Raw genomic sequence first — 15,000 nt, 5'->3', positions numbered from 1 at the left:
GGAGGTGGTTGCGTCTGTGCTGGATCTTTTGATAGTTACTTCATGTATTGGTACAGGTATTTAGCTGTCCAAAGATTGAAGAGAAAGATTGTCGTTTAAGATACATGTGTAAGTCAGTAAATAGATCAAATAACTGTCCTTGCTGTCATTTCTGGAAATACATAAGAGAGTTTATTTTATTTTACATTACTTTCTCGTATCTTAAAGTCATAGCTCATATTGTTTGGTCCTTTCATAGGATGTGTTTTGCACTTTTGAAATATATTTTAAGATATAATTGTCGAAAGGAAATTTTCTGGTGTCATTGAAAGATAATGGAATTAGTATAACTGGATCATTGTACCTGTTCATAGATGATGATATGATGTAATTAGCCAATAAATGGGCAGTGGGCCTTCTTTGCTGTTGTTTTTTCTTGTTGTCCTCTTGACTGATTTTTTTACCCCCCAGTAATTGCTGTTGTTATGTCTCTTGGTTTGATCTCGTGTCAGCACATAATGTTCAGTGAATAAAATGGTGAGTCCAAACGTAAATACTAGTTTATACTGTCTACCAAATATTGGTCAGAATTCAAATATGCATTTTGTTTTAGTTTTTTTTATAATAATAATAATTCTCCATTCAGTGCCATTTAGAACTAGCAGATATTGTGCTACAGATGTGCATTTTCAGATGGGAGAAGAATGGTGATATCATGCATATTTTTTATATCTATTATTGGTTGATTTGGGAGGTGAAGTCCTTTGTTGAGTGTCCCTTCAAGTCACTGGTGTGGCTTTTAGTGATGATAATCCTTGTTTGGGAATTATCAAAACACCTTCCTTCTTCTCTTGTAGCTTCAGTTGAGGATGTGTTTGGTTAAAGCTTTTCAGTTACTTATCCTTGAAGTAGTTTCAGTGATAAGACAAGCACTTTGATTTTGCAATTTTCATCCTCCCTTTTTCTTGTATCCAAAGATATATTTTATATGATTTTTAACAACGTAAGAATGTCTTATTTGCTTTGACAAAGTGCTTGCGCTTATACACAACAAGCCTTTGCATTCCATTATTTATTTTGATTTAGTAACACTTGCTCAGGTACTCGATATAATTCAGTAACCAAACACATTCTTGTATGAGGGGTTATTTCAGGAATTTTGCAGAACCGAATATTGCAGATGTCATAATTCCAAGAAGGATGCATTTTTTTGTTTTGAGGCACTGGTCATTTGCGAAGAGATATATTAGTATTGTTGAAATACTGGTGGAGTCAATAATCACACAAAGGTGTGGGGAAGATCAGTTTTTTTCTGAAGGTTGACTTGATAGTTGTAAATTACATGATGCACACTACATTTACACTAGTCATATTGGGAAGTGTATTATTAGTACCTAGCCTCTGAGCTGTAATCAATGATTTTATTACTTTTTTCCAATATATCCATCTTTCCCTATATGAACTTCAGATTATGAAAATGAAGAGCTTCAGATCATCTTAAGTGAATATCACTCAATATTGAGGCATTTAACTGTTTGCAGGTGGTAGAGTATTGTAATATAGATTTTTTATGGTGTTAGTGGTATTATCAAAAAGACAGTGTAACAGGTGTTATATATGTTAAATATCCCCTTGAGTAATATTTGGTGAGAAGCAGTAAGAGACAAATGCTATGGGAAAGGTTTTTCTTCATTCTGTGAATACATCTTTGGCCAAAATGTGAGAAGACTGGTGCAAATGTTGAGATTTTCCATGCATGTTGATAACTAGACTGTTGCTGTGGTCAGAAGGTGAAGCAAGTTTATTGTGAAATGAAAAGGGCCCTGTAGCCTTTCATCGAGATTGCATGGTGGTGTTGCCGCTGTGTGTTGAAGGTTGCCGCCACTGTCCTTGGAAGGCTCCGCCCGTTCCAGCAAGATTGGTGTCGGGGAGTTGGTCTCGCCTCGAACAAGTTGGACTGCGACTGGTAAGCCATGCTATGTTTTGTAGCTTTGGTCGTGTCTGTCTGGGGAAAATAGTGGACCCACAAACTGCTGAGTGGATTGGGCACTGATATTTATAGTTCATATATGTATTTTTTTATTATTTTCCCCCTTTCTTTCATGGACTTTTCTCTACAATCAAAGTGGGAGAAAATCTAGCCTCTTGAGATTGGTGGTGCTAGCTGGTTTTTGCTGCTCTATCCAGTTGGTGCTATAAGTAATTTAACTGCAGAGCTCCATTAGGTGATTTCTGGCATCTGAAATTTTGCATACAATTTAATCTGATTATGGCAAAGCCTTCTATTTAAGCTTAATTTTCGTTCGATTTTTTTATTTTTCATTAAGTGTTTCCCTTTGATTTCAAGAGCATACATTGCTTGAATGTATGAAAAGTGGGTGTGGATATTTAAAAATCGAGATTTTAACCAATATACATATGGTTCAACTGAACTTAATTGCATAAAAATCTCATTCACATTGCAAAATGATTCTTGACACCCAGAGTGCATGTAAATCTTGCTTTTCTTTGACGATTATAGTGCAAAGTTACTGCATACAAGAAATTAGATGAACTGAATGGGTTATTGCATGAAATGGTTTACCCAAAATAAAGGAACTCCTTCATTATATTTCTCAGTAAAGATATTAAGTCAAAGCAAATTTTTAAGGTAATTTCTCAGTTTGATGTACTTTTTCCTTGAGAACTTGCAAATACTATTAGCATAGACCTCTCTACAGTTGATCTTCATCTAGATCTTAACATATTTAGATAAGTGTATTCAGATGAAGCTTTCATTGGACTTTATTGCAAGATGAACAAGATGTTTTTTTTCTTCTTTTTCTGTGTAGTATTACCAAAATATTTTGATGAATCTGCATTTTTTTAACGTGGCACTTAGTCATCATTTATTTTCTTTAGCGTGTTTCCCTGTTTGACTATATTTCTGTACAAGGGAAATTATTCATGGGTTGCAATTTCATGAATTAAAAATGAAGCTATATATAAATGTATTCTTTAAGGAGGCTCACGTCTGTTTTCTATCTCCTGAGAAAAAAAAAATTTTAGTAGCATCATGTGCAAGGTTCCTCTATCTGGGAGATTATTGTAAAGGAATTGTGATCTTTCTGTTTTGCTTTTCATTCATTACAGCCTTTTGTTTTCTTCCCCTCTCTCTCCTGTGCTCTGGCATTCTGCGTGTGTGCTGTATGTGTTCACCTATGCCTTATGAAGTCACAATTGTGTGTGAAAATTACTATGCATTGTTCATTTGATATTGAAGGTTAAACCTATAATTTAATTGGATTATCATTTCTCAGATATACATTGAAAAGTTTTTGTTAGGTTGCAGAAGGGAGAGTTATTGAAAAAATTAGAATTAATGTCATACTTTTGTCTATTTTTGGAAATCATACTGAGAATTTATTATTATTTTTATTTTGAGTAAGGAGGACAAGATTAGTCAAGGTGAAGAGAAGGTGGTTGTTACTCAGATTATGATAGATCAGTAGCTTGTGATTGTTTTATTATTTGAATTTGCTAGAAGCAAAGCTCCTTGGGAAGTTGATGTTTGAATCTTTTACTAACATATTTTATTGATTTGGTAAGACAAGGATAACAGCTTTTGTTTTGTCTGATAAACCAAGAACTTTGTCATTCATAAAGAAAAGGATTTGGTTATACGCGAACCTCCTTAAGCGATATTATTGGCAAGTGGATGTATTGAATGCCCTGAAGTAGTTGTCGATTTGATTGTATAATCAAAATGTAAAAGTCAGTGATTGAGGGGCCTATTGCTGTGTTTGTAAGGAAGGATCTTGTTATGGGAATTATGAAAATGAAGGAGTTAGTTTTGTTATGTTGAGCAAGTACTTTGACAATACATAGTATGAGATAGTAGATTATTCCATGTAGGAGGTAAAACAAGAAAAATAAAGTAAAGAATAAAAAAAAAGAAAAAAAAGTTAAATTTGAATTATAGATCAAACACATTGGATTGTAGCAGTATGGGCTAGAAACAAGAGTCCATACTGACACATTCAGTTAGTGGATGCTTCCTGGTGGAAAGGTTGTTTTGTACTCCCACACTTGAGTGCGTTTTACGTTGTGCAATATTTGTCCGTGAGAAGCATGTTTTTCTGTTAAAATAGACTGTAATTTTGAAACTTATTAACTTTCTTAGTGATATGACTAAAGATTTTTTTTTCTTTTGCTTTTGATTGGGTTCTGGTGAGTTAGGCAAGGTGATGGTGATGATAACAAGTTGTTCTGGTTGATATTCAGCTGTGCAGTAAAATGGTATTTCTTGTTACCATCATTATTAGCTATCCAGTGTAGTCCATAGAAGAAAGAAAAACAGTTAGCTGTGCCATACTCTTTTATTTATTGGCATGACTGCAACTCCAAGTATTAGAATTACTGAAGTGTACCTGAAAGTTGCAGTAGAGTATGAAACTAGTACTCTTGGTGTGGACAGAGGGAGAGGTGGGCTCATGAGTAAAATGTTGGTGTATGGTTTTACTCTAGACATTTATTACTTTTTGAAAGTTGATGTTCAGGTTTGGTTCATACATGTTATTTTTAACATGAACAGTGGCATTTCTTTTGACTAGATTTTTTTTTTTTTTTTTTTTTTTTTTTTTTTTTTTTTTTGTAATTACTTTGGGTCATTTATTCACTCAGTGCTTGCTTAGAAATGAGTATTATACATCTTGTTATAATTTTACCCTTTGTATCTTTGCAATATGACCCATGCTCCTCATGGTTATTAATTCATTTGTTAGTGAACTTCCAACAAGTGAAGGTTTGTAATCTTGCACAGCTTTCATCCAGATGTTTTACAAATTCACCAAGCTTTTACAATGTCCAAACACTTTTAGATGCTAAATGTGTGATTTTATTTTATGGAGAATGATTCCTCAAATAATTTTTTATCATGCCAATATTCTCAGTAAGTTGCTGTTGTTAGTATATGAAGGGACTCAACACTAATTCTTGTGTGTCATTTCAGGTAAGCACTGGATCGAAGCAGGTGAGTGAGAGCAGAAATGATTGCCAATGGTGGGTGTTGCTATTTTTGTTTTTAGTAGTTTAGGTGTAGGCAGATGAAAGTTAGTGCAGTTAGTTTATTATAGAATCCAGTTTAGCTTGTGCTTTGTACTTAGCTCCTCAAACACACTACTAGTCTCAGTGAAAGAGGGTCACTTCAAAAATGTATTAATGGGGTGGTAATAATGATACTCTTTAGAGATTGATCACGCAAGTTTGGTTTAAGAAAATTAAAAATCCAATTGGTAGCTTCAAGTACTATATGTGGGAGTATAAAAATGTCAAATGTCGAATATCAAATATCAAATAAAGTACCAGTGGTTGAACTGTGCTTCACAGAACATTGGACATTGGCATATATCATATATTGGCATAAAGTGTATTATTTTCGAAGATAGTAAGTTCCTGTTGAAACATGTTCTTCGTAAACTATTCTAGAAATAGTATGATCAATAATTTCCGACAACTGCAACAGCTAGTATGTAGAATTTTAAGTCCTTCATTTGTAATTTGTTTGATTTAAGTCAGCTTTAGAGGAAAAGTAAAAGTTCATACATTTTCTTCTTTATATTTCGCGTATTCAGTTGAGATCACTGGTAATAGAAATCAAATATTTTAGGGCTTTAGTTGTAGAGTAGCTAGTTCAAGAGATGTACATTTTTTTCCAACTTGAAAAAATAAAAAGACAAAATTCAGTTCATGGTTTAATTTCCACTAAACCTTACAATATTGTTACAAAAGAATTGATGTTTACATGTAACAAGCTGGGATGAAGAGAACTTTGATGTTCAGTACTCAGTCTTGTAAAACCTACAAGACAGAGTTGTACCAAAATTCAAAACTGAAGCAAGTGCCCAAAAGTGCTTCAGTGAAAAACAAGGAAATGAGAAAGTAAGGAGCTCCTATTTATAGGTCCAGAAGTCAGATCTCATATAATAGGTAAAAGTTATAAAGTAGGAATAGAGGCCAGGAATGAGGCAAAGATTGACTTAGAAAATGATATAATTGAAAAATGTGCAAATCAACCAAGGTACTTTAAAGATGTAAATAGTAAGACTGAAAGTAGAGTTCAAATTACTATCAGAGATAACATTGATTATACTAAGGAGGTGAATGTGTACATGATCTTAAGACACTTTGTGTTTGTTTGAGATCTTACAATCAAAATGTTAGAAACCTTGCACTCAAGTACTGAAATAAAAGACCTACTAAATGATTAAACCAGATAAACTAGATGAATCTCATAACTGGGTTCATAGGGACTGTGATGAACAAATGTTTACATCTTTACAGTTAACATTTCAAATTCAATCCTCCCTCCAATCCTATACCCATTATTGTGTGTGTGTGTGTGGAGGGGGGGTTGCAGGGGCTGCAGCCCAATGTTGGGGATTGCTCCTTCCCTGGGGCTCAGCCCTCAGCTCAATAAATTTAGCATAATCTTTTCTTCTCCAGCCTCTTCTTTCCACTCCCTAAGGTTTAAGAGCCATGCTGAAAAGATGAAAAACTGGCATTGTCAATACTGAAAGGCCTTGAGGAGCCATAGACTTATTTCCTTGGTATATCATCTAGCCAATACCACTTGTAGGGATCTTGAGGGTAAACCATTTATCTTTCCCACATATTTCAAGCTAACCATGGCCAATAATAAAGACTTTCCTTATTAGGGGCATTGAGGCCTCTCTCAAATTAACTTGCCTGGTTTTCCGACCATCCATTCTCCTTTGATTACCACTCCAACCAATGCTACTTGTACATCTTCCTTACTGCTTGCTGTCACCTTGATCTGTTCAGAATTATCCACCCATGCCATTACTTACCCTCAGAATACACATCTCTCCCCAACATCCTCCAAATAAGTCTCTTCCTGCACAGTCTTCTTCATTTTCTATCCATTCTTCCCACATTACTCTTCACTCTTGTTGTCCCACTTTAGACTTCGAAATTAGAACACCTAGGTGGAGTGAAAGGTGAATTCCTTGGATGAATGAAAGACTTCCTCCAGGAAAGAGATGAGCACCACAATTAGAGGGAAGTACCCTACTTGGAAATGGGGAGCTAGTGGAGTACCTCAAGCATCAGTCTTGGCAGCAATTATGTTTAATATGAACTACAAAGATAGGCTGAGGAGAATAGAACTTTGGAAGAAGGAAGGGAAAAGGGATAGCATGATTATGTGTCTAAATGTGATACAAGAAGAGTCGCACTGGATTAAGATGTGTATCATTTTAACCCCATACTGACAGGCCGCGCTGAAGCGTCATAGCAAACTTGATCTGTGGAGTGTGGCTGCACGCCACAGCAACATGCCAAAGTGCTATGAGCCGGAGGTTCGGCTTGATGTAGTGAACTCATGCGCTCAAAGTCGGCTCATTGCCATTAATCTCCAGAGCATAATTTTTTTTTTTTTTCTTTATCCGTCAGTAAGGGGTTAAGAAGTTACATGTTAAATTAGATAAATATGCACACTTGCAAAACAAAACAAAACAAAAAATATGGTTAACATGAACTATTCTCATACAAAAATTTCTTGCACTGATTCAAAATCTTTGTATAGTTTGTATCTGAAACAAGAAAATTGAGATTAGACATTGCAGTAGAAAACTTATTTCAAACTTTATATGGATCTAAAATCAAACTAATATATTTCACTGGAATGCTTCTGAGGTTTCAAATAGATCACAGTGAATGTATTCCCCTGGCTTTCTTCCCACGTTACAGCCCTGAAACTGCTGTCTCCAGTTTGATTCCTACTAAAGGGTTTCTCCCTCCTCCCCCCCATCCCTTGCTACTCATTGCCATGGGGGGGGTTTAGGAGGTGGGGACTGGGGCCTGATTTAGGGATCACTCCTACCTTGGACCTCAGCCCTTGCCTCAACTAATTTTGCAGGGGCTTTTCTTCTCCTCTTCCTCATCCCCTTCTTCTGTCCAAATCATTAACTCATATTTACCCGTTTTGCCATACCCTAGGTTACCAAAGTGAAAATGCAAGGGTTCTAAAAAAATGATTGAATATAATATCTAATACCATTTTAAAGATAATTATTTTATTCATAAAGTGCAATTGCATGAGATGATAAAGTTCATAAATCTAGAAATGATCCACACAACTTTAAATTTGCTTGTAAAACTGATTCGGTATCCACTAAGTAAAAGCTGCTGTTACAGCTTACCTCACTCTCACCAGCATTCTGAACCATTTCATAGATCTTACTCTCAGCAGCATTATTCTCTGAACCATTTCACAGACCTTATTCTCACCAGCATTATTCTCTGAACCATTTCATAGACCAGTTATGTTTCTTGAAGCAGTCTCATTGACAAATACCAACCAAATACTTGTCCTATGTTTAGGATTTAGGAGTTTTTGGCTGGTGTTTGTTCACATTGGTTACCATCTCGATTTGAAATATTCATACATAACCTAGAGTTAAGCAAATGGAAATTAAACAAAGTAAGTGCTAGAGATTACTCAACAAGAGACAAGTAGACACCCAGTGGTAGAAAAGCTTTTCTCTGAGTTTGTTTTCATGTAGGCTGTTGTGATTTCCTAAAGTCTGTTATGGATAATAACCATGGCTAGAAATGTGATGGTCTGAACCATACAAAGCAATAAAATACAAAATAGTCCCCAATATTATTTTCCAACCTATAAACAAAGTAAAAACAAGCTTGCCGAGCCAGTGGTAATTAAATTCTTACTTAATGTGCTGGCCATCAAAGGTCATAATAGCATAAGTTTTGATATTGATGCGGCAGAAAATTTTCAATACATTAATGTGGCGAAAAGGGTGGAAAGGAGTTAAAACTTAGGACAAGATGTTAGATGTCAAAGGTTGTGGAATGCTGGAGGATAGAATGGTAGTGAAAAGGGTATAGAGGAGGAGCAAATGGAATGTGATGAGGATTTGTAAAAGAAGGGGTTAAGGGTACAGGGTGATCAGATCAAATGGAGTGTGTGTGTGGAAGGAAGGGTAACACTGTATGAGGAAAACTACAGAGCCATTATGAAACAATCAAAGGGCAATGGTTAGACATGGTAGTGATAGATGTAGGAGAATAATCCAGTGAATGAGATTTGGGAGTGGGAAGGTGGTGAAGTATCTGGAGAAGTACATTGTTGTGACATAAAGGAGTCATGTGAGCATCTGGGTGGTAGTGGTAATGGGAAAGAAAGAGGGAATGGTCATGCACATGGAGGAGGAGAGGATGGGGTGTGTTTTGGGAGAGTGGGAGGAAGAGGGGTAGGAGGAACTTGAGGAGGAGGAGGAGGAGGAGGATGGATATTGACAAATACTTTGAATGTAGAGCAAATAGAAATAGAGGGTGTATGAAGGAGTGGACCATTCTCTTGGTCATGTTTAGGAAGTTTTGGATGTGTTCAAGAGTTTCTGGATAGGAGTTAGGTGGGGAAGCCTGATAAACAAAGGTTTTCTTATGTGGAGGAGAAGAGGGAATAGATGTCTGAAGAGCAGAGGGAGAGGTAGCTGTAGGAGAAGATGTGGTAGAAGATAAGATGGGGTGGAATGTTTAGTTTGTCTGGTATGATAGGTAGAGTGAGGAGGAGCAGTAGGCACCAGGGAAGTAGTAGATTTAGATTGGAAAAGGAATTTGACAGGGAAGGAAAAGGAATTTGACAGGGAAAGATGGAGTAGAGATAGGATGGTTTGGGGTAATGGGAGGAAATACTGGGGGAGATGATGAGACTTCTTGAGAAGATGGGAGGGGAGCAGAGCAAAGTACAGTTTTGGAATAGGTAAAAAAAGAGGATAACCTTGTCGACATGCTTCTTGTCTGGCTTCACGTAGAGTGAGGCCTAGTTTGAATCTGAGGATGGTTACCTCACATTTGAGCTTGTAGGCAGGTTAGCCCCTTTAAAATACATTATGGGAGCCATCATGAATGGCACATGTGTGTGACTGAGCAGAGCAATTTGAACGGTCATGACCAGGTTGGGCACATAGAGGGCAGCAGGCTGTGGAGCGAGTGTTTGGCTGGGTGGTTAAAATGCTAAAACTTCTGACACTGACGGGGAAGGGGTCGTTATGGTCAGACAAGGCAGGACACTCCACCAACATAAACTTCATGGGGGAGGTCATGTCTACAGAAGGTAATCTTGTTAATATTATGTAGGACTTAGGTTGGCCTCTGGGAGGAATAGTATAGTACTGGACTGTTACTACACCATAGTTGACAAGGCATGCAAATAAGTTGTTTTCATATTCTTGACCAGCCTTTGTTGTAGACAGGACAATCAGTCGGGGAGATGGAAACAGTTCCAGTACAAGTATTAAGGAGTGAGGCAGGGTAGAAACAGGTTTACCAGTCAGGGTAGATAATGAACGAACCTGGGACTCGGATTTAATTGTGACAAAGGTGTGAATGATCAGAATGACTGTGTAAAGAAACTTTGCCTCCTTGTTTTTGTAGACATTGTTGGAAGAGAAGGATACTTCATATTTGGAAGCAGTAGGATAAGGTCGGGAGGAAGTGGTGTGGTATGGAGAGAGGGAGTACTGTTAGGAAGAGGACAATAAGGATGAAGAATAGTAATAAGGGGATTGGGGGTAACAGTAAATGGTTAAAAGCAAAATAAATGTGCTAGACATCTAAGGCCATGTAGCACTATAAGAAGGTATAGTAAAGGATAGTGAAGGGGGTTGAGTTAGTAGTTAGTTGCTATATGTCAACATTCTATAGTAGTACTGAAAAGTTTAAAGATGGGTAAAGGAGATGAGTGAATGGGTTAAGTAATGGGTATTACATCAAGTGAAGGATATGTATGCATCTGAGGAAGAACAGGTTGTCAAAGCAGAAAGTGTGGGACCCTGCAAAATTAGTTCAGGTGAGGTTATTGGGAGAGAGGAAGGGGTGTATTCTGAAGGTTGAGTAGTGACCTGGGTGGATGATTCATGATGGATGGTTGACAGCAAACACTGAGGAGGGGGTATTAGTATCAGTGGTCAAAGGAGAAGCAGGGGTTCGGAAACCATTGAAATCAAATTTAGATAGGGTAGTTGAAGAGGGGCAAGTCTTAATACCCCTAATAAGAGTATAATATTTTCACTATTGGCCATGGTGAGCCTGGAAAAATGGGGAGAAGAAATGGTTAAAAAGTTTTTATACTTTCTTTATTAAAGTAATATATATTTATATTGCAGATAACAGCATCCCTTTCATTGGCATATTACACTGGATAACAGATTTGATATGTTGTAATTTTAAAAAATCTTCCTCTTGGAGTAATGCTGGAACTTAAAATGTTTTAAAATTTTGGTAAACTTTTTGCTGAACCTTTCTATTTGAACAAAAGTAGAGGCATTGGGTACACCTAAATGTATATGACTTCACGCTTATGCTAAACCAATAATATGTGGTTTACAACCCCAAAGTTTTCCTCTCTTTTGTACTGTAAAGACTTCACTGATCCATAAGTACCTACTTAAAATCATTCAGTTGCTACAAGTACAGTACCATTTTGAAATAATCAAATTAATAATTTAATTATATTCCATTCGTTACAATGTTTATTACTGGTGTGTGACAGGTTTGGCAGAATTTGAATTGTGTCAAATCAACCAAGGCCATTTGATATCTATGCAACATATAAAGATTAATAGTAGCTGATGGGTCCATGGGCGCCAGGGCCTGTCTGTTTCATTTTCCTTATAAATTACCCCGGGTGCAAGGAATGGCTGGGGTTACCATCCACTGGCAGCATGCGGGAATTGAACGCGGATCAGCAATAATGCTAGATGAAACCGCTACCACTGTACCACACAGCACACTGACTTCTAAAAGCAGATCTCTGATCTATGGAATGCCAAATTCAACTAAAGCTATCAAATTTGAGCTCTAAGTGGTAAAGACAATAACATATATGACCTTTGAATTTGTGCCTTTTTCAGATTCTAATTTTGTGCAAGTACTAATTCTGCATTGTTATAACCAATATCTGCTGATGACAAAAACTTTTATCACTTAAGATATTAAAATCTAGGAACAATGTATCATTTAAAAAATTACCAGATAAATATTAATTTTTTTCTTATAAAAACAAAAAAAATGAAAAGTGTAACTTAATAAAATACATTTAACCCTAATGATAAACTGAATTCCACTGGAAACTGGTAAAAGAGTTGAATGTATGTAATACAACTTCAAAACTAAGTACATAAACAAATATATACTAGACCAACTAGTAATACTGCATTCACTTAGCAATACCTTTCTCTTTGGGCAGGTTTAGAAGACAAATAATAAAATGTACAAGATGTAATCAAACATATATATATTACACTTTATAAAAACTAACTTATTCTTTACAGCTAAAGCAAACAGTCTTTAAATGCAAACGTAATCTGAACACAAAAAACAAAACAAATACATACTGTTAATATCACTTAAAATAAAAGCAAACAATTAATATATGTGTAAGTATTTGACTGTCTCAAATACTTACATATGTATAAATACAGTACCTATATGTCAAGATAAAAAGCAGGAAAGAAAGAAAAATAAGAGAAAGAGGGCAAACTAAGGAAAGCGCGGAAAAGAACCAAAGCAAAATGCTGCCGGGTAAATGCTGTGCTCATTTTTTTTTTTTTTTTTTTTTGTGAAATGTCTGCACATAGGTGGTTCTGCAAGTGCTAAGCCACAAAGGAATCAATCCATAGACCTTTCCTTGAATTGGCAGGAAAAACTTTTATTTTTACTAATGCTATGGATATCTATGGTGCTATTTGTATTATAGACATTATAATTACTAGACATAAGTAACAGCAATATAAGATAATGTAAGGTGAGACAGGCAGTACTAGTAACTGGCTCACGGGTGACTTAGTACAAGTGTAGCCATCTATGTTTAAAAACTACTAATAAAGTAAACTCAGTGGACATGGCATGTACATAAATGCCATGCCCGGTGGCATTGGGTTAAAGATAAAGAGAGAACAAGAGATCTTGACAGGAAAGCAAATCACAGAATGAAATAACATATTTACAGAAATGTTCTTCAGTATGTACTTAGCATAGGAGAAAAACTGAAATGGATTGATTGGTAGATGGCTGTTTTACATATGAAATGTCAAATATTCCTTATGTATTGTAAGTTGAATGAAGCTTTAATGCTCACAGTGCAAGAATGTTAAATACCATGGAGTGTATCCTTAGAAAAATAACAAGGGCTTCAGCAAAATTACTTTTATGTATATATATATAATTATTAATCTACCTATATTTCTTTGTTATAAAATATAAACAATATTATTATACTTGTTTGTTTTACTTGTGTGTGCATTTGCACCAGTCACTATTTCACTATTTTTTTTACACACACACACGCACACACGCATACATACATATATACACATACATACATACATATATACACATACATACATACATATATACACATACATACATACATATATACACATACATACATACATACATATATACACATACATACATATATACACATACACATACATACATACTTACATACACACACATACATACATACATACATACATACATACATACATACATACATACATACACACACACACACACACACACACACACACAAAATCCTTCCATCTATTCATTCATTCACCCACCTATCCATGTGTGATTGATGCAATTAAGATTGCTTATGTTTTTCTCATACTGAAAATATTGACCACAGCAACATAGCATCTGACCACAAGGCAATAAATCAGTTACTGATTAGGTTGTAATGATTAAAGGCTTCAGTAGCTATTGAAATGTAATTATTCAGCCACTGTGCCTTCAGAGGAATAAGGTATTGTGCCACTGCTACTGATGCACCTAAAGAGTACTCTAACTTCTTCAATGTGGATACAGGAGGCCCTTTCGATAGTGCCACTGACAGATAACATGTTATTGTACCCCACGTCATCACTTGATGTCTAACCTACAAACTAGTAATACTATTACACAATATGAAAAAGCTTTAATACCTTTAGTTCTGCGGTTTTAAAATAACAAATATTTTTTCATGTACCCCCCCCCCCCCCCACACACACACACACAAACACACTTGTATGTCTGCAAGCACGCACGTAACCCCCCCCCCCCCCCTCTCTCTCTCTCTCTCTCTCTCTCAAACACACACACACACACACACACACACACACACACACACACACACACACACACACACACACACACACACACACACACACACACACACACCCCAACACACACAAGAAAAAGAAAAAAACATACATATATAATTGACTATAAAGAATGAAGCCTTTTGTCTTTAGAAATGATGAAAGTCAATGATACATGTTCCTTTATATTGTGCTTTTCTAATGCTGTCTGCATGATCATAAATAACAATTATTTACACCTAGTACCCATTTGGGCTTGACGGATGTGGCTCAAGTGCACTTTTGACTCTTACTGCCTATAAAAAGTTGAATAAAGGTGATAATACAGTTTAAATAAAGAAAAATGTAAGAAGAAAGATGAAAAGAAAATGACTTAATATATACAGATTCCAGAGACCTTTATCTGTTTAACTTAAGAAAAGTTATATACATAGGTTTCAAATTGACTGGTCTGACATGTGTCATTATTTATGGTGATGACCATGAGAATATCTTTCATCTTTATTATATTCTCTTTACTCTTATGGTAAATACCACCTACACTGTTATATTATAATAAAAACTTCAAAACTTTGCCTACAAGATTCCCCCAACAAGGATGTCGGGATTTTGCAATTAATCCAGGAAAATGATGGTATTCATAAAATTTCATGGGAAAACCTCCTGGAACAACCACCCCTACATGCTGATACTCGGGTTTAAGGTGGAGGTTGTTGTACCTGAATCAACATCTAGCACATTGACAGGATTGGGGCAAAGGGAAAAACTGACTTACTGCCATTATGCCTACAGAATCATCATCAAATGCAAGCAGTTAAGTTCCTTTGGGCCTTTTACTGATGTTCTGTACTAA

The 15,000-nt window shown here is 35.9% G+C and overlaps 1 protein-coding gene and 1 long non-coding RNA gene across 7 annotated transcripts in view; one reads left to right on the top strand and one right to left on the bottom strand.

The window, feature by feature from the left end:
* LOC125040839 (heterogeneous nuclear ribonucleoprotein M-like) overlaps window positions 1–5,702 on the top strand; it is a 32,620-nt gene extending 26,918 nt beyond the window's left edge. For 5 of the 6 annotated variants that reach the window (XM_047635595.1, XM_047635596.1, XM_047635594.1 and 2 more), the window contains one exon: window positions 1–398. This exon is cut by the window's left edge and continues 521 nt beyond it. The gene's annotated coding sequence lies outside the window, so the exon portion shown is untranslated. Of the gene's footprint in view, window positions 399–4,969 lie in introns of those variants that run through there. The other variant, XR_007116228.1, reaches the window with a different exon arrangement.
* LOC125040840 lies at window positions 4,613–13,331 on the bottom strand. The gene is made up of 2 exons (XR_007116229.1): window positions 8,299–13,331; window positions 4,613–8,257 (listed from the first exon to the last, which is right to left on the bottom strand). It is a non-coding gene; the product is annotated as an uncharacterized LOC125040840 (long non-coding RNA).
* Between the last annotated feature and the right edge of the window lie 1,669 nt (window positions 13,332–15,000).

Source organism: Penaeus chinensis, chromosome 29 (genome assembly GCF_019202785.1).
Source record: "Penaeus chinensis breed Huanghai No. 1 chromosome 29, ASM1920278v2, whole genome shotgun sequence".
In the NCBI taxonomy this organism is placed as follows: domain Eukaryota; kingdom Metazoa; phylum Arthropoda; class Malacostraca; order Decapoda; family Penaeidae; genus Penaeus; species Penaeus chinensis.
Note: the sequence above shows the minus strand (reverse complement) of the source record. Positions and strands in the feature narration are given on the sequence as shown.